The sequence below is a fragment of the Pinus tabuliformis genome, chromosome 5_2, assembly GCF_031772625.1.
Source record: "Pinus tabuliformis cultivar Carrire ecotype Pingquan chromosome 5_2, CPIR1, whole genome shotgun sequence".
NCBI lineage: Eukaryota > Viridiplantae > Streptophyta > Pinopsida > Pinales > Pinaceae > Pinus > Pinus tabuliformis.
This window is the reverse complement of record NC_142306.1, coordinates 594720992-594741957: the sequence shown is the minus strand read 5'-3', so window position 1 is coordinate 594741957 and position 20966 is coordinate 594720992. Positions and strand designations below refer to the sequence as shown.

Genomic DNA, 20966 nt, shown 5'->3' with positions numbered 1-20966 from the left:
ACAAGCTTAAGCTAAAATAGACTAACAAATGAAGGAGAGAGATCTCCTATTTATACAAAAAGATGAGAGCCATCTTATTAATGAGAGTCCCTGAATCTCTCCCTCTACCTCTAGAGTCCTAATCAAAATAGGAATTGATAAGACACATGTCTTCTTAGAGTTACAATACAATTAGGAGATGTGACACATATACTCATGATCCCATGATTCTTTCCAACCAAATTCGAATTTGGCCTTAGAGTGCCACATAAGGGTCTTCTAGAAGTCTCCTTTCAACCTACGCATGTCAACAACCTCAACCCATTTGTTAGGTATAAGCATATGCACATTATTTTCTAATTTTTAACCACAAATTCACTTAAAAGACTTAGAATTAATAAAGATTGGAAAAACATAAAGGTGGCCCAATGATAATGAAAGTGGAATGAATGTGGTGACATAGTAGTGAAATGGAGGTGAAATGGAGGTGATATAATGGACATAATAGTGAAAGTGTAATGGAAATGAATGACATTTTCAAGACTCAACACTCCCTAAGTTGTTCTTCTAGGGGGCCTATGTCCACCACACCCTTGGACTTGGCAATCCTCATCCAAGTGTGAGTCCTAATTCTTTCTTCTTCTAGTGCAAAGAAGAGTGGCACCACAAATTTCTGGGGAATTATTTTCCCGGCTTCTAACAGGTTATAGTATGAGTCCAGGCTGGGCTGAGGGCTTGGTTCCAATATTTCCTCTATCTTTTCTTCCTCCTGTGATTGTCTAGCCACCTTTTCCTCCAATTTCTCGGTCTCTTTTAGCTTAACCCGAGTTTCCTGTAGAGATTTCTCAGCTTCCTATAGAATTGTCTTCGAGTCCATTGTCTTCAGTCTCTCTCTCCAGGTGGAATTTTTTGGGCTTCCTCGTTCATAAGTGACAGATATCTTTGACGGAGACCCTTCCTTTGGTTTAGGGGTTGTGTCCTCAATGAGAATTGGCTCCTTTGACTACGGCCGAGGTCTGCCTACTTTGATCCGTGTGCTCCTCCTTGCTTTAAAGTACATGGAGGTTTGCCTCTTTCACTTCCCTTTTTGTTTTGGAGGTGTTTTTAAGGCAGAAAGCATAGTTGCTGCCTCTCTTGCCAATATTTCCGGTGATTTCCCTCTCCGTTTCCATGCTTCCTGTAGAAGTCTCTGTGTCAACTGTTTTTGCCTGTATTATGGCCATTTCGGGATCTATCTTTACCTTTTGTTTTGGTGTGATTGCTATGGCTATGACAGCCTTCACTTGGGATGTTTCTGCCTTCTCTGCTCTCCTTTGCATTCTCTTTTCCCTTAGGGTTTGTGTTGTTGTTCCTCGCTCTGTTTTAGGCTCAGCAATTTGAACCTCTCCTCCTTTTTCTTTATGTCCTTGTTGTGCTTGAAAGTCTTGTGTTATTTCATCATTAATTTTCTTACCTTCTTTAGTGTGTTCTCCCTCCTCACTGCTGGATGAGATGATGCCTTCGGCCAAGATTCCAATATCGTCATCCTGGGACATGTTTCGGAAGATTTCCCAAGATATGGGTACAGTGTAGGTATGCAAGGCATCTTCCACTAATAGCTTAATGAGCCCATGATGGGCTAGCTGATCTAAGGTCCCTTCATTCAATTTTGTACCACATTCATTGAGTGACTGAAGAAGAAAATAGGGAATGCTCAGCTTCTAGGCTGGAGGTGAATCAATCCCATGCCTTAGTTCACACAGTAACCTGAAATGGTATCCATAGACAATGCTAAACCTCCCCTCACATGTAATGTACTTCGTAATTTGAAAACTAACCTCACTCTAGAGAGGAGGCAAGTTGGTTCTCCTAACCCCATTTTTGTCTTCTAAAGATGTTCCTCTGGTAGGAAGAACATTTTCTTGGCAACCTGGCCCAATGACCTTTCTTCTTTGCTCCAAGGGAGCCCTAATGGCAGGCCAGTAACACGGCTGATGAGCTCAGGGATAGTTTCTAGTGTCAAGACCCTAAAACTTACTGTGGCCTGTGTCTTCAATTGAGGTTCCAGGGACATCAAAAATTCCTCTATTATCTCCTCGTCATGACCCCGAATTCTGTCAAAAAATGTCATCCAATTGGCCCGGGTGAAAAGATCCACCACCTCAGGATGCTCATACAGTTTGTTGGTGTTCGAGGGTTCTTTCCTTATGAACCCCCTGGCATGGTGAGAGTGTTTTTCTTTTTATTTTATTTTTATCAGAGGAAAAAAGAATGCTGCTTATGGTTTTCCCCCGTAACTCAAGAAGGGATTTCTCGGGTATCAAATATTAATTAACAGCTATTCCCTGGTTTTCAAGACTGCTATTTCCCAGAACACGACTGCCTGTTTATGAAAGGGAGAATTTCGTTTCTACAGACAGAGTACAGAGCTCAACTTTTCCAACCCAACACATATACAGACATTCAAATTCACAATTTCATACACAGGCTGACCTCCACAGTTGCATATCTTTCTACAAGAAAATTTTTTAAGACAAAATGGGAATGTGGAGGAGAATTTGGATGTAAAAACAACTAAGAAACCCATTGCAACACACAGGAAAATGGTTTCTTCTAATCCCCAGGCAGATTTTTCTCTGGTTCCCCACTCTGATATCATTCAATTTAGCACCTTTTCAAATTACACCATGCATAAAGAGGTTTTTTTGAGCCTAACTCATTTGGAGTTCCAAATTCGGTGACGAGAAATCCCGGGTTTTTCTGCTTCGGAATGCTGTACAGGCTTTCCTGTAGAACCCTTTCCTATAGAAGACTTCCCCGGTTCCTGTAGAATATCTCTGTGCTTCTAAGCGAGCCCAATATATGGCGATCCTTGAGAACAGGTAGAAAAACTGATGGTGGATGACTGGTTAACAGTTTCTGGAGCAGAGGATGCGTACTTCAGTCGAGGATGTTGCAAGTGCAAATGAATAGAGGGTGGTGTGAGTTTCAGCCGAGCACCTTTTAATTGCGGCATAATTTGTGGTGAGGGGGTGAGGTTGCCGGACCGAGCCATTGATCCAACGTCACGGCCATAATTTCTCTCTGTGTCTCTGGCCGCCATCACCTCCCCTCTGTTGTTAACTGCTGCCACCACTGCCAGTCCCGACGATTTCTCCCGGAGTGGACACTTCACACATGTTGAATATGCATCTCGTCAGAAATTTTAATGTAACTAAGCTCATTTGGATCCCACGAGGCTATGTAACTAGCCGAGGGTGGCCAGTTTAATAGCCACCGAACCCATTCTATCCAACCATTTCCATAGGCATGCGAATTTTTAAAATATAGTTTATGTAATTGATGAATGATTTTAAACACCTACCTACGTGATCACGGCCTTGTTATGCAGACTTTGGGTCTCTGAACCATTTCTTCTTTTGTTGCTGCTTCTTGCACGGGTTTTGGATCCCAATCCTTCAGTCGTTGACGCTGCATGCAAGTGTTTCGAAATTCATTCCATTTGTTGCTGTCACTACATGCTCAAGTGTTGCTTGGTGTCGACTGCTGATGATGTTTCCATGTTGAAGACGAGCTCTTTGCATGCATCCTTTGTTGTTTTTCAGCTGTCCTCGCCTCCAAAGTGTGTCTTCCATAGGGATCAGTTGCTACAGGATTCTTGTAGGATGTCCTGTAGCTGCTTCTCCTCCTGGGATGCAAGATAAACGAGTAGGGCTATACTGCTGACAAGGGATTCAGCTGATGAGGGATCCAGATGGAGATTGATAGGTAGGGAGAGAGAAACACCACTGCTAGATATGTCATTCAAAGTTCTTGCTGGCAGTGTGAGGAAAACACGTTTTTTTTTCTTATTATAATTCTTTGTGTGGCTATGCGGGCATAAATGACAGAATGGGTGGAACAGAGGTGTGAGGAGATGAAACAGGGTGATGCATCATGATGAACAGAAATAGGGGTGGTTGCAGGCTTAATAAGTGGATTCCAACCTTCGAATTACCTCCCACAATCAATTTTTGCCTGTCTAGAGGTTCTATAGGATCTTCGTGTAGAAGATATAGAACTTCCTGTAGAAGGTGAAATCTTAGCCTGAATGCGATCAAATCCTAGGAAAGGGGAGTGGTCATGGAGGAGGTGTGTGTGAGGCATGTTTGTAGTTTGGTGTTGACCTCTGTCCTTGTTTTGTGCGCCCCCCCCTGAACCTGCAATGTCTTCCCTGCAACCTACAATTATTCAACAGAAATCAGGCCTATTTCTTTTTTCCTATTTCTTTTTTATTCTTTTTTTTTTTTGGTGAGATAGCTAGGGGCGCCTCCAGGAGGTTTTCACCCTCACTGTCTGCCCCGGGCGCCTCTAAGAGGTTTTCACCCAAGGATATTTTTATTCTTTTTGTTTTTTTTGTTTTCTTTGATGATCAAGGTGTGGATGGAGTAGAGACAAGGCCCTGCTCCACTACGAGCACTGACCTGTCCAGAGTTTTAATGAACTCCTGCTTGGAAAGGGACTTCCTGTAGATTTTCAATCGGTTCCCATTGACAAGCATGGGGATGGCTTCTTCATCAATGGTCCTGATAAGGACTAAACCATTGTCGTTGCATTTCTCCACTGCATATGGTCCCAGCCATCTTGTCCTCAGCTTCCCTTTGAAATCCTTGTATCTTGAGTCATATAATAATGCCCAATCTCTTGGCTGAAATTGATTTTTGTTAAGGTGCCAGTCATGCCATATCTTTCTCTGGAGCTGAACTACTTCTGATTGGAGGAGGGCCTGCATTCTTTGTTCATCTAATTCATTCAGCTGTAGTAACCTTTCTTGTTGCACACGACTGAGATCCAGGTCTAGTTGAGCTACTAACCTTAATGTGTTGTACTCGAACTCTATGGATAGTAGAGCCTTCTTCCTGTAGACCAGCTCATAAGGTGTGGAAGCTGTTGTAGTTTTCCAAGTGGTGTTGTAGGCCTAGGTGGCCTCAACTAAGTGATCTACCCAATCCTCTCTGCTGCTGGTCACCACCTTAGTCAAAATTTCCTCTAGAGCCCTATTAGTGACTTCCACCTGCCCATTGGCTTGTGGATGATAAGGGGTGGAAGTTTTGTGCTTGATCTTGTGATGAGCATTCAGGTCTTCAATCAGGTTAGAGGTGAACTGACTTCATTGATCTGTGACTAATTCTCTTGGGTAGCCAAATTTGTAGAAGATATTTTCCCTTAAGAACTCAGCTACTTTTTCTTCTGTTGCTACCTTGATTGCCTTTGTTTCCACCCACTTTGTCAGGTAGTCTGTGCACACAATGATGTAAGAGCTTTGCTTTCAAGGAGGGTTGATAGGACCCACAAAATTCATGCCCCACTTCTCAAATGGCTCGAAAGTCACTTGAGGTTGGAGGGGCATTTCATCCCTCGGAGTGGGTTTCCCCATCCTTTGACATCAGTCACATTGGCTGATGTATCTTCTGACATCTTGATGAAGAGTGAGCCAATAGTAGCCTGCCTGTAGAATTTTGAAGGCGATCCTTTTTGTTGCAAAGTGGCCTCCACAAGGTCCATCGTGATAGGTTAAGAGAATGTCAAAAAATTCCTCCTCCCTAACACAACACCTCAGGATCTGATATGGGCCAAGTTTAAACAAGTTGCCCCCAATCTAAGTGAAGGGGGCACTTTTCCTCACAATTCTGCTCTTTTCTTTCGAGGATAGGTGTGGAGGGAACTGTGTTGAGACCAAGTAGTTCGCTATATCAGCAAACCATGGAGAGAGTATTGAAATAGCAAATAGGTGTTCATCTGGCATCTGGTCATCCACCGTCCCTTCTTCATCTACAGGCAAATCTAATCTAGACAGAAAATCAGCAATGACATTTTCCTTCCCTGGCTTGTCAACAATGGTTAAGTCAAATTGTTGCAATAAAAGTAACCATCTAATGATACGAGCATTCACATCAGGTTTATTCATCAAATACCTTATCGTAGCATGATCAGTGTGTACAAATGTTTGATAACCAGTGATGTAGTGTCTGAACTTATTTAGGGAATGGACTATAGCTAGGAGCTCTTTCTCAGTCACAGTATAGTTTAATTCTGCCTTGGACAGGTTTTTGCTGACAAAGTATATGGCATATGGTAGCTTCTCTTCAATTTGTCCTAAGGCTGCCCCTATGGCTTTGTTCGAGGCATCGGTGTGGATGTGGAAAGGTAGGGCCCAGTTTGGACCTCTCAAGATTGGGGCAGTTACCAGTTTATCTTTTAACTCATCCAGAGCCTCTTGGCAGTTGTCAGTCCATTTAAATTCAACATCTTTCCCCAAAAGACCAAACAATGGCGAGGCTAGCTTACTAAAGTCTTTGATGAATCTTCTATAGTATCCTGCTAAGCCTAGAAAACTCCGAACATCCCTTACCTTCTGAGGAGGTGGAACCTTTTGGATGATAGCAATTTTGTTAGGATCCACCTGTAATCCTTGCTGAGAGATTGTATGGCCTATCACGGTCCCTTCAGTCATCAGGATTTCGAATTTTTTAGGACTGAGGGACATGTTCATCTCAATACACTTGGTTAAAACTTTTCCCAGGTTAGTCAATGCTTCTTAGAAGTTGGACCCATAAGGAGTAAAGTCATCCATATTGATTTCCACCAAATCATGAACCAGCTCAGCGAATATGCTCAGTACTGCTCTCCGGAAAGTGGTAGGAGGATTGCATAGCCCAAAGGGAAGGACCCGATAGGCAAAGGTTCCCCAAGGACAAGTGAAGGTGGTCTTATCTTGGTCTTCGAGGCTGATTTGGATCTGATTATACCCACCGAACCCATCTAGGAAAGAAAAGAACTTCTTCCCTGCCAGCCCATCTAGCACTTGATCTATGAAAGGCAAAGGGAAATGGTCCTTCTTGGTGGCTTTGTTAAGTTCTCGATAATCTACACAAATTCTCTACTTCCCATTTTTCTTGGGCACAAGCACTAGAGGAGAAACCCACTCGCTGTCCTAGATGGGGTAGATGAATCCTACATCCAACAACTTTTGCAATTCTTCTTTAACGATGTCCTTAAGGGTTGGATTCATTCTCCTCTGAGGCTGCCTGACTGGTTTGGAATCCTCTTTAATGTAAATGTGATGGGTACAGACAGACGAATGGACTCCTTTCATTTCCTTATAGCTCCAAGAAAAATTCTCCAAATGGCGGTTCAATAGGCTACATAGCTCCTTCTCCTAAGAGGGAGATAAGGATGAGCTAATCATCGAGGTTCTTTCAGGTCCAAATTCCACATTCTTAACTCTGGGAGAGGTTGGATCAGCCATACAGAGGTCCACTAAAGCACGAGACTGGGTACTTTCCACCAGCTTCTCTAATGGCAGCACACTGGGAGGTGGATTTTGAATCAACTTCTCAATTAGGTCGTCCTCAGTTTGAGGAACTCCCTGGTTGGCTTCCATTGTGCACACTGGTGCAGAGTAGACTTCATCCCCATCTTCCTCGTCCAACCAGAGAGGTAAGTCATGTTCTAGCAGAGGTTGGGCAGGAGGGTATAGGACTAGCTGTTTGGACATAGGCCCATTCTTGATTGTCATGCTCCCAGCTCGACAACTAATGTAAGCATCCACAGTAGCTAACCAAGGCCTTCCCAAAATGAGGGGGTATCCAACGAGTTTTTCCTTTGGCTGAAGGACCAAAAAGTCCACAGGGTACTCCCAAGAATCAACAGAGACTAGGACATCCTCCACGATCCTTTCGGGAATCATGGTGGAGTGGTCTGGTAACTCCAGTACTGTCAAGGTCTTTCTTAAGGAGCTCTGGAGGTTGAGTTTGAGCATAGTGTCCCTAGTCATCACATTGATGGCAGCCCCTAGATCGATCAGGGTGCGGGGGATTATGGTGCCATTGATGTGGACATCTACTACAGGACTCCTAGGATCCAAATATTTTGGACAGATTATCTGCCCCAACATCAGATCGGACAGTTGTCCTATGACATTGATAGACGGGGCATCTCTCTTGCGCCTGCCTGGGTGCCTAAAACACTTCTCCTTGATCAATTTTTTGTAGATTGGTACATCTTTTATGGCCTGAAGAAATGGGATTTTCACACACAACTGTTTAAGTTCTCCCAGAAGTTCAGTCTCCTCTGGGTTTGACTACGTGGCTATTGTTAGTCTCTCAGGAAAGGGTGGAATGGCTTTGGGTTCACTTTCCTATTCCCCGGCAACGGCACCAAAAATATGGCGGGCTCCAGTATTTCAGCTATAATGTTGCAACTCTTGGGACTCCCTTCTTTACTTTTATCAACCCGGTAGTTCGTAACAAACTTGTAAGTGATGGTACTATATGTACAAGTACTAGCTTTTGCCGCATCTGTCACTGGATTAGCTGGCACAAGTCTACTAGGAGCTTAAGCCAACTTCTATGAACTTTGAGAAGAAGCTTTTAATGGTGATGGATGAAATCTAACTCAAGGGAAGCTAGTCTACTTGCAGAGAGAAGCTGAAAGTGAAAAAGGAAGGAAAACCCTAGCAAACCCTAGTTCTACAGACTAACCCTACCGGTGCAAAGAAAAAGATGAAAGCAGTGGAAATGGATGCCATTGACTTCTAGAAATATAGAATGCTTGTGACTAAGCTACTCTTGCAGTGAAATCTGAAAAGGAATGTCTTTTTGTATTTTTGAGTAATCTTGTAGAATTATTATGCACGTGCTTGACTGTGTTGACTGTGCAGAGGTTGATTGATGGAAGGAAATGGTGAGGGCACTTGCAGGAGGTTGGGAAGGTGAGAAGAGGGCCTAAGGGGTCCCTAACACCCTTCCAGAGAGTTTCACAGTGATCAGATCTCGAAAAACCGCTCTCGTGATTTTCTATAGGAAGTCTGCAGGGGTTCTACAAGATGTTCCGAAAGGAGATTTTGGAGGGTTGATGGTGGGAGAAAGGTGGAGAAGTGGAGATAGAGGTTGGATGAGGGTGTGAAGAGGTTTAGAACCTGGCAGGTGAAGCTGAGAAGTGATAAGGATGGTTGGATTTGCTCAAGGGTGGATGGAGCAATGTTGCACAAAAATATGGGAATTAGGTCAAAGTGAGGAAATGTGGCAATGAAGGGCAAGAATCTGAGCTAGGGGATGGAACAGGTTGCACTGATGGAGGGAGGGTAGGCAGGGAGGTTTCTTAGATGTTCTGTGCACTACTTCTTGAAACTGACCAAGCAAAGCTCATGCAAACTGAGTATCTAGCTATTCTAACCTAATTTGACCTAGGAACTAGCAATCATTGATGAACATAAATATCTTGGTAGAAAATCAGGTGAAACGCTTATGAAAGCCAAGCAAGAATTAACCTAAGCATGTAATCACATCTGGTATCAACTTTTACAAATGAGAAACTAACACTAGCAATTGCATGAAGAAGCAAGAATAGTGTTTTTGTGGCAGCAGGGACACCGTGGCCTCAGCTCATGGTCCTGAGGAGGGAGAGGTGAGATCCAAGGTTTCCTGATGGCCTTCTTCGAAGATCTTTTCTGCTATCAACCTATCACATCACTTTGAAACATAAAAGCTTTTTCAATCATCAAAACTGTCCGAGATAACCAAGCAAGATTTTATTCTACTAACAGAAACTATTTTATAAAGGCAGTAAAGAAAAGCATATAAAAGTACATGGAGGAGGTCCTGGAACTTGGGTTGGGCCCAACCCCAAGAGATATAGGATCCTAAAAGAAGCTCAGAACTGATGCAACATAAAGCTGGTTTCCATTACTCAAAAAACAACCATGTCCAAATTGTGTTACAGCAGAAACTCCAAAATGGGCTCAGAAACAAAGCAACACTATAGTGTGAAATACAAATGTTCAACAAGTAACCTACGAAGGCTGGAAGCCTCCCTAATTATGCACTACGAGGACCTCCAATAGTCCTCCTTAATTCAAGGGGCTTGGCTGCTCAAAACTGCAATACTCAACCACTTCATAAAAGCTGCTCGGCTGCCTTTGGAAATCGACTTTGGTGGGCTGTTGAACTCCGAGCTGATGGTGGAAAACTCGAGGAAGGGGTCATTTAGTGCAGGGGACACCCTTCCTATGAATCCTCACCTTTGTCCCCTTGTATTTGGCTGTAAAATGGTCCATAAATGCTTGACCTTGGTCCAAAAGCTATCCAAAAATCTACAGCAAACACGTATTAGCCTTCATGGTCTAGTGACTATGCTCATTCATTCAATTATCATAAACATACTTCAAAAGCATACATAAACTATGAAAAATGGTGGATAAATGAGGAACAATAGGAAAAATGAGCCCAATAAGTTACCCATTTTTGGGGCTCATCAGGAATCATACTCCTTTTTCATAGCTTCTTTCCATTAATCATGAGAAGAGTATTCTTTGAAGGAAGTTGGTTTAAAATCTGTTGGATACGAAAGTTGTTCACCCAATCCCTATGATTAGGTGTCAACACTATTCACTATGTCACTGCATCTGAAAGGTTATCAACAGTAGATATGACATTTGATTTCTCATTTCCAAGCTTTCAATATTATATTTGTTCCAAGAATGCATAACGCAACTGTGGATGCATTAGCAAATGGTGTTGCTAGATTATCACCACTTAGGGACCATTTTTCTGTAGAAATTTTTTATAAACCATTTGTCCTTGATAATATCACTAACTTACATGTTTTCAATGATGATCAATAGATACTACACTTTATGGAGAACACTAATTTATTCAAGGATGCAGTTATCGATGAAGACAAGAACGAAAGGGAATTGTAGCAAGTAGCTAGCGCAAATAAAGAAAACCCCATGTTGAAGAGCATGGTATCATTGGAAAATATGTATGACTTGCAAAATATCTTTAGAGGGCCACTCAACATTAAACCCACAATTCAATTTTGTCGAACGAGCAAATAAATCTTGGAACAAAAAAGGATCTGAAATTTGCACTAGTACAAAATGGCTAATTAGTTACTAAAAAACAACTAAAATTTGAATATAAATGACCATTTTTTAGTCTGTGACCAATCGTAGCTAATTTACAGTGTCTTTTAACGCGACCAACTTTTAGTCGTTTTTAACTTAATCATTAATTGGTTGTCTCAATTTTATCATCTAGTAGTGTATTTAGTCATTAATTTGGTCATTGATTTAGTCATTAATTGTCAGAATTAATGACCAAAGATACAACAAAATATATCACTATATGATTACCTAATAAAACCAATTAATGACCAAAGAAATGTGACTAAAATGTTGGTCATGTTATAAGACACTGTAAATTAGCTGCCAATAGTCATATATATGTAAATTTTAGTCATCATTTGAAACAAATTAATGACCAAAGAAATATGACTAAATTTTAGTCGTGTTATAAGATACTGTAAATTAGCTACTAATAGTCGTATATATGTAAAATTTAGTCATCATTTTTAATCACAAATTTATCATCTGCAGTAGTCATTTATCTTTTTTTATAGTTTCATATTCATTACATAAACAACTGATTTAGTAATTTTTATTCATTTCATTTAATTTCATTCATAATTATTATAAATGACTAATTTAGTCATATATTCATTTTATTTGTGTTCATCATTAATCAATATAAACTACTAATTTAGTTGTTTTAGATTGTTTTTATGTGTTCATTATTGATCAACATAAATTAATTAGTATGATTTTGCGACTAAATAATAATAATAATAAAATATTATACAATGTGCATATTCATCTAATATGATAACGCAAAGTTACATATATTAATTACAAGACTAAATAATATCAAGTGCAAATAAAAATAATTTCAACCACATATTTTATTATATAAAATGTCAAGTATTACAATATGAGTTTCCAACTTAATATTGGTTGGACTACAATTTACACATGAAATATTGTTTCATTATTTCAAAACATTATAACTGTGTTGCCATTGCAAGTGAATTCACCAACTCTAAATATTTGACCATCAATCTATATGTGCGTGACTTATGCAAGATATTGGCTCTAAGGGTATCACTAGACCAGTTATCTTCTCTCTCATTTTTCATTTGTTGCTCCAGTGTTATTTTTCTCCTCTTTCTTCAATTCCTACTTCTTACCATCAATATTGAGGTTCTCTCCTAAAAATGAAAGAAGATACGTTGCAGAGTATAAGACATGAAAAACGATGAATACTTGAATATAAACTAAAGTAGACTATAAAATATTTATACAACATATACCTCAACATCAGCAATGTCAATGCCATTTTCCCCCATAAAAACAAGAAACTCGAACAAGTTTTCTTCAGTTGGGGATAGTGGCCATTATGTGGCCATATGACCTGTATAAACAAAGCAAATAAAACATCACCATAGAAAAGAACACCTTAGTAACTTAGTTATATTCAACCTTCAGAGAAATCTTAGGCACAATCATGCCAACTAAGTTACATGTTAAAAAGTTCAAGTTGTAGATAACTTGTTAAAATAAATAATTGGTGTGATGTTTAACCCTTGTCGTTTTATTCGCAACAACATTTCATTCTCTAACACATGAATTTGGTCAAGTATATAGACAACCTGTGCTCAAATAACAACATGAAAGTAAACTTTTTTAATAATCATGAAAATATTTTAACACAAAACAACTAAAAGGATTTCAATTAATATCATGTAATACTAAACTCATCTTCAAGCTTTAGATGTTTTTTAAATGGACATGATACCAAGTATTTTCAATTTCATAGTTAAAAGACAAAACAAAATCAAAAGAAACATTTAAAATACAATCAAACAATAAAGAGAGGATATCATGGAATGAACATTGCAATTATAAGAAATTTGTTTACCTGTCCACTGTTGTTTTGTCTAGCATTCCTAAAACATTTGCTTCATGCCCAAAATAACCATGAGATGAAAGAATCACAACATTAAAAACTATAGGATTCCCTACTAGAAACATTGCCAAAGTCAATGGGTCAAGTGCCTGAAAGATCTCCAACAACAAATGAATCATCTCCAATACATGCTCTGCATTGTCTCCACATCCTTTTTTCAATCCCATTTCTTGTAACATGCCCACATCAAAGTCAAGTAACAATCAAAGGAAGGAATTGACATTTTTTTTTATCTTTTATATCTATAAACTTTGAATCTGATTTGTTTCAGGGATATATTAATTCATATTTGAAGTCTTCCTGTCATGAGAAGGTATCAATCAGAAAAATCAACCTTAATGAGGTTCTCAAACAATTCCTACAATATCAATATTTTTCTTGCTATAATATCTTGGGTAGAAAAAATAACATATCTACAAAAGAAAAATTCATATATTACTTGTGTTCAAACTCTATATATAGTGTATTCGTAGGCAACTTTTTAAGATGTTCTTCTGCCTTTACCAAAGTAAACTGTAGCTTGGTTAAACTCTATATCATTTCATTCAACACCAATTTTTGCAAGATAAATGTCACGCATTATTCTTTTCCATTTCTCAACATGCTACAAATGATAAATTGAAAGTCACATAAAACCAAGAGCAAACCTTTTTTCTAACCAAAACAAACAAATGAATAATGCCTCTAATAAAAATTCACACCTCATAAATTACTCTGCCACGTGCATGGGCTAAAGCTGAGATTCTTTGAACCATCTTTAGGTCATACTTAATAGGATATTTGTATGTTTACCGTGGTGTCAATTTTATGTTAAAAGAAATATAAAATCCAAGTTATTATCAGTGAAATTCAAGTATAATTCAAAAAAAATAACGTCATTGCAAGGTTGTGGAAAGAGAAACATCTTCGTAATTAGGATTCTCTATTTTAATTTGATTTGAATTGAGTTTGTATTTGAATATATAATTTTCTCTAAAGAAGTGAAATAGAAAGATGAGAATCGAAATAGCCTAGACAATCCCAAACCTTCCTTTCCTGGTTATCCATACCTATCTCCTAGCCTTGTTAAAATAATGTGCTTTAAATTATTCAAAGAGTAGAATGAATTTGCTACAAAAAAATTGTGGTCATCATGATATTAATTATAAGCTCCACAAAGAAAGTTGTCAATTGGGTTTATCTCTAGTGGTTGTGAGGAATGATTGTTATCCTTCCCACCTAGTTTCAATTTCCATAAGTGACGTGTTGAGCTCATAACAAGCATATTGGTGTAATGACATTGAACCTTGTTGTTGACTGGCATTCAAAAAGGTAAATATTTTGGTCACCATTCTTTCTAATTCACTCCAAAAATAATTGGCCAGTTGCTACATAAGTGATGTCATAACTGCAACTTGTGAATTATTTCCTAGCATATGGCTTGTTTCATCCTGGCATTCATCTGCCTTACCAAAACATTCAACTTATTTCTTTCATGTATTCAATCAAAAACGTATATGGTATTGAAAAACTCAATTCAACTAAATCACCCATTTCCAGCTTCTAAAAAGGATCACTAACGATTTTGTGATTCACTCTTGGCCTCAACTCTTGTATTAGCAAACCATTAGATGTAAAAAGTGAACTACCATAACTTATTTTGTCGAGAAAATCCTTCACAATCAAACTTGGAGGTAGTTATTGCACAACCATCTATTTAAGAGCAATAAGAAATCCTTTATTCATGAAATTAATATGATGGTACAAATTTCAAACAACATACATAAAACATTGTGTAAAAGATTAGCAAATGAATTTCAAAAAAAGCATATTGCAAAGCAACTACATCATAATATGTTGTTTTTAAGAATAACATACTCACCTTATCATCTTACTTATAAGAAGGAGACTATCATTTGTGCCACATGATGGGCTGCAAAATTTATCCATGGGTGGGAAACCATCTTTATGGGAAGGGAAAGGGCAAGGTGGTCTCATGTCTGCATCCTGGGGAGATAATCGTAGTTTAGTGTCCATAATCTTAGTATTCCACTTTAGCACTCATCATGCACAATCAACCATCTAAAAAATGAAGGAAGAGTGTGTTTCCTCACCCTCCTTGTACCTCCAATGTGAAACAACTCCAAAATCAACTTGTTGATGCATTTCTTTAGTCTATATTTGTATTTCAAATGGAAAACCATCATCCCCAAAAACAACAGTATGCAAATACTGATACCTAAAGCGTTTGGACCACAACAAGTGTTAGGAGAGTAACCCAAAAAATCCCATTGGTTTGTGCCTAACCTAATCTACAAATGACACAACTTCAATAAAGTGGAATGATGTATATCCCAAATCAAGGAAAGCATAAAATATATATCCTTTGCATATGAAAATGTAGTGCTAAATTAAAATTCCTATATTTGGGGAGTGGTAGCAATGCAAAAGATTTTCAAAGGGGATGTTGATGAATCATGTAAGTAGAAGCATCTGTTATCCAACATATCCAATGGAATTAAAAAAAAAAATAACAATATCTTATCAAGAAATAGTGCAAATTACGACACTACCACCATGCAAAACATGTCGATATGCCACCATGCAAAACTTGTTGATATGATTGGTGATATGCCATTTAAGTTGTACATTCTCCTATAATACCTCAAAAATGTCATCCACATATTTGCAGCAATTGATTTGAATGCCCTCTTTCACGAGAGATTTCAGCATCTGATTTTCTACTTCAAAATGTATGATGATCATCAAGAAGGGGTTTGTTAAAAGAACCTCCCTCACCTATACTACCACTATATGATCTCCCTTGTCATAATTTATTGACCTCCTCGAAGCTCAAGCCTTTCATCTCAGGAACAAAAGCAAGGAAAAAAAGGAATGCAACCCCAACAATAGCGATGAATACTATAAATGTTTTGGATGTGCCCAACACATCAATCAAAGATAGGAATCTCTTTGAAACAATCAGATTAAATATCCAACAAACTGTTGCAACAATGCCTCCACACATACTTCTATATTTTGAAGGATAAATTTCGAAATTGATTGTCCATGGAACTGGTCCCATGCCAAGTGAGAAGAAAGCTATATATAAAACCAAGCCACGAACAACAAGCCAACCATAGCTAATTGGACCCACATCACTATACCAAGAGAAAAAATGATGGGAATAGTATTGCTTGGATGTTGGCCTTTTTATTAATGAGGTCTGAGGGCATTAGTTCTGCTAGAGTCCCCAATACAACACCTAGCCTTATCCTTTTTTCGACATGACATATGGGTTGGGAAAACCCAAGTGAAAATGGGACCCTGGTATGGAAGGCCTCATACTCCGTTGAACTCAACAGTAAACTAAGGCCTTGTTGGCTATATAGAGCTGCTAAAATAATGAGTTTTAAACCCTATATGATCTTTAAAGCCCTAGCACTTGCAACAGTACCCCTACTAAGAAGGCTTGAAATTTGAAATAGTTTAGGGAGATGGCAAGGGTTTCATGCCATAAGGACAAAATATTTTGATCACAAGACTAATTATTTTCTTGATCATGCTACCAGAACGAGATATATTTCAGCAGACTCAGTCTCACGGAAGCTCGACACTAAAATTTGTGAAGAACAAAAACAATGTGTTTACACTCAAGAAGTTAATTCTAATAATCTTGCTACTATCTGTAATTTGTTGACAGGACATCATTGGGATACGCTGGAGGAATTATCATCTGAATTGATTCCATGTGTTGTAATTCAAGTATTGCTTGAAATCCAAGATAATGTTGGATTGGCATTGCAATTCTTCAGATGGTTAGAAAAACAATATATTTAGAAAACTATACAAGTTCACTTAACTCTGATTCATATAGTGATAAGGGCAAAGTTGTATAATGATGCACAGGTTGTTTGGTCTAAAATGATGATGCAAATTAGAGTTTCATTTACTATCAATCCAGGTAAATAAAATTCAAGGATCATCCAATATATATGGACTTAGAGACAAACTAAACTAAGCTAGGTGAAGAAATTCCAAAACATCCTTGCAAGAGGTCTTTCATTGGGATCTCCAGCACATATTTAGTCATCTAACAAAATGAAATCTAAAGACATTGTGACAGGTGTAAGAAATATTAAAGCTCCCTTACGGAATACTATTCATTAATATTTCTAACATCTTAATCAAAAAACTATTTAGATTGATGAAATTAAAGTACTTAAACCTAATTATGATTGATTGCATGGAATATTAAAGCTCTTTTACAAGAGACTAATCATTTATATCTAAAGCATATAAATCAGAAACTTAAACTAATGAAATCAAACATTAAATAACAAATCAGATTCATTGAAGGAAACATTAATACTTTCTTATGAAAGGTCATTCGTTAATATTCCAAACATATGAACCTAATAATTTAATCTAATGAAATTCACAAACAAACATAAAATAAAAACCTACTAAAATAAACGTGCACTTTCTAGGCAATGGGGATCCTTCCAAGGATTCACAAGCACACCAAAGAGAAGCCAAATGTAGAGGAACAAAGAAGCTCTGTTTTATTCATCATCAATTGAAAATTGAAATTACAACCATTACAATGATTCTCCAATCTAACTTCTCATTACCAACCTATAAGATACTAAGATTACAAATGAAGGAGATAACACTCCTATTTATACAAAAGCTATGATAACAAACTCATAAATGTAAATCCACTATTCCCTCCTTTGACCCACATATTTCTCAACCAATGGTGACACATAACCCTATCCTCCATGATCTCCTCCATGAATTCCATGATCTTCTCCATGAGGTCCATGATTTCCTCAAATTCGAATTTGAACATAGAGTGCCACATAAAGATGCCTTGGAAGCTTCCTTTGTACCTACACATGTCAACAAACTCATTCTAATTGTTAGGTATAAGTATATGGAGATTATTTTCTAAAGTTTAACCATAAATTTTCTTAAAAATACTAAGAATTAATAATGTTTTGGAAAAAACAAAGGTAACCCATATAATGATGAAAGTGAAGTTGATGTGGTGACATGGTGGTGGAATAGAGGTGAGAAAATGTGTGAATGGAGTGAAAGTGGATGTATTTTAAGGATAATTCCTAGGCCCAACATAGGCTGTAATGGATCATTCTGTTATTGCCCGCAAAGATCAAACTTCAATTTCGGGCATTTTTAGGGCATTAATTTCAACATATTCAGGCTATTCAGTACCTGTAGTACTTAACAAGATGAAAAAGACATGTGCACAATGTCAAATGATGCCAGAAGTCATTGACATTTTACAAGTATTTGCAAATGACGTTCATTGTTGCATATGCTTCTCAAAGCTTTAGATCATATGGGACAACTAGAATTAGTGATGGAAATCTTTAGAGAATTGCAAGAAAGGGGACTTTTTCCTACTAATACTTGGAATTACGTTGTTGAAACTTTTTGATATAGGGGTAAGCTACCAGAAGCCCCCAAAATTATACAAGCCATCCATCAAACAGGTTGTGTTCTTGACTTTTGTACCCATTTTTTACTTATTGATGGATATTACAGGGAAAGTAGAGTGTCGGAGGCTCTTGATCTTGTGAATGATCCCATTTCACGAGTCTTTGTGCCTAAAATTAAAACATACAATGCATTTATCATAGGTCTTTGCAGGGTAGGTAATTTGAAGGATTTCAGTTGCCTCCTGCAACAAAATCATCAAAGTATATTGAAACCAAGCTTTGAAATTTATACAGTTCTAAATGAAACTCATTTGCAGAAGGGAACCCTTGGACATGTTACTGAGCTACACAATCAGATGGTAGAACATGGTCTTCTCTTTGACATGGCTAGCTATAGTTCATTCATTAGCATACTTTCTAAGCTTGGAATGGTAGAGGAAGTGAATAATCTTATCTTTCAAATATTAGACGAGGGATTGGTTGTTACATCAACGATTTTCTCTACAGTTGTGGAGATCAACTGCCTCAAGGGAAATGTTGAATAACTAAACAGAATCCATGATGACATTATTAGAAAAGGTATAGTATTGAATGTTACAACTTATACTACACTGATTGAAGGGTTGTATAAAGGAGGACAGGTAGAAGAAGAAAATGAATGGTTTAATGAAATGTAGGAAAGGGGTTTGACTCCCAAAAAGAGTAGCTATGTCAAGCTTATATACGGCCATTACACCAAATACTTAAGTCTTCACTGTACTAATCATTCCATGAGATAGTTTTTGAAAAAGAGAACTACTCTTCTGTTGCATGTATAGTTCTTTGATTACCATGCCCTCACTATGGTAATTGTGTATGCCACTATAGTCTTAGAATACGTGCAGATAGCAACCCGCCCAAACATCATAGCATTAATCATACTTTCCTGAATAAAATAATTTCTAATTTAAATCATGACATGATCAATTGTCTAATGGTAACCAGCCAAGAATGATTTGCCTCTTATAAATACCAGATGGTGTAGGTCAATATATTGACCAAACATTGGAACACTAAATCACAGTACTACTGATACTTATCATTGTATCAGAAACATGGTTAAGTGTAGCAGGTCTTCCCTCTTATTACTTACATAATCAGGCTCTCAAATACACAAGGATTTGACCAAAGCTACGAGGATATTTTTACATCAAACATCATCATCCCAAAAGAAACCTGAAACGGGCTACCTTCTGATATGATAACATTGGAAAGAAAAAATAAATCTGCAAGCCTTAGTTCAGCTTCCTCCCCTCCTAGTACCATAAGTTTCACTTCCCTTGAACTGAAGCAAATTTCTCGCATACTCTAGTGTTATAAATATATGAAACGTGATACCGAAACAAAGAGAGCCCAAAAAAACTGATGTCAAACTCTCATTGGATGACAATAGTTATTTGCTGCAACCCATTTGATGCTATATCCCATACCTTGCACACTCTCTACTTCACCACTTCAATTTGAAAGAGGACTACAACCCAATAAATGTAAATGTGAACTAGCATGGTGGTAAAGATACCCTCCATTCCCTTGTGTATAGTTGTAACCTGTTCCATCATGACATGCTTTTGGCATGCTTGTAAATTGTGATCCTGACAACCCTGAATTACTATGTACCTTTGAAGAATTCATATTTCCATTTTCCGACTACAAAGCTTAAATGCTTGATGAACTAACAGCCCATGCATGTTGTCCGTTTGTTAATTTGCCATTATCAGCATTGATTTTTTTTTTGTCTCCAACGACTTTGTATTTAGGAAGCGACCACCGCATCCCCTTTCTCTTCACATTACATGAGGATGACAAGATTCATGGAGGATAAGGTTGAAGAGCAGACATCATAGTATGAGAACAATACATTAAAAGACAGAAAACATGCTAGTATATCAATAACCAAATAAGTTGACATGCTTACTTTAGAAGATGAAATCAATACAATTTGGCTTAACCAAAACAGGATGAGAGAAAGTGGAATTGAACCAGTGCTGTGAAGGAGCAGGGATTTTGACACTGGGGAGTGGTCTTTCTGCAAAAAATCTAGGGAACGATGCCAACCCGGGAGCATTTTGTACATATGATTATTAGAATGTGTGTATGTGGTCCTGGGAGAAAATGGGAGTGAGAAGCCCTAAAATGCTCCAATACAACACTGTTTTGAACAAACATGTTAGGTATTTGAGAAACAATCATAAACACAACTATTCCTTACCTTCCTTACTTTGATGAGCTTATTTTCTAATTCCGCTTTCGCTCGACATTGTCGACGTCACAAAATTCCACGATATTGTTTAACATTGACATAGATTGGTTCATATTCCATCACACCAAATAGTGAACGCAAATGAGTTAGCTCTCCAAATTCCTCATTTTCTTTGTCAGCTCATATTACTCTAGGTAAAAAATAGTCTTGATGACTCAAATTTGACACAACTAGAATTATCAGGTAAACTAGTCTTTCAACACCAATGTCTAGGCATTACAAAGGTGTCAATTATAATGTAATCTGCCATGATGGATAAAGAAATCATGCATCCTATCAAGTATGGGCATCATGGAAGATCATACAATGGGATGCCTCTACATATGACAGAGCAATGTAATCAGGTTCCATAAAAGTGACTCATTAATTTCCAGATAAGCAGTACAATTTCTTTCAGTTATAATATATTACATATAGAGA

The 20966-nt window shown here is 37.9% G+C and overlaps 1 pseudogene; it reads right to left on the bottom strand.

The window, feature by feature from the left end:
• Positions 1 to 19654: 19654 nt before the first annotated feature.
• Positions 19655 to 20606, bottom strand: LOC149160397 (nuclear transcription factor Y subunit A-10-like; annotated as a pseudogene).
• Positions 20607 to 20966: the final 360 nt, after the last annotated feature.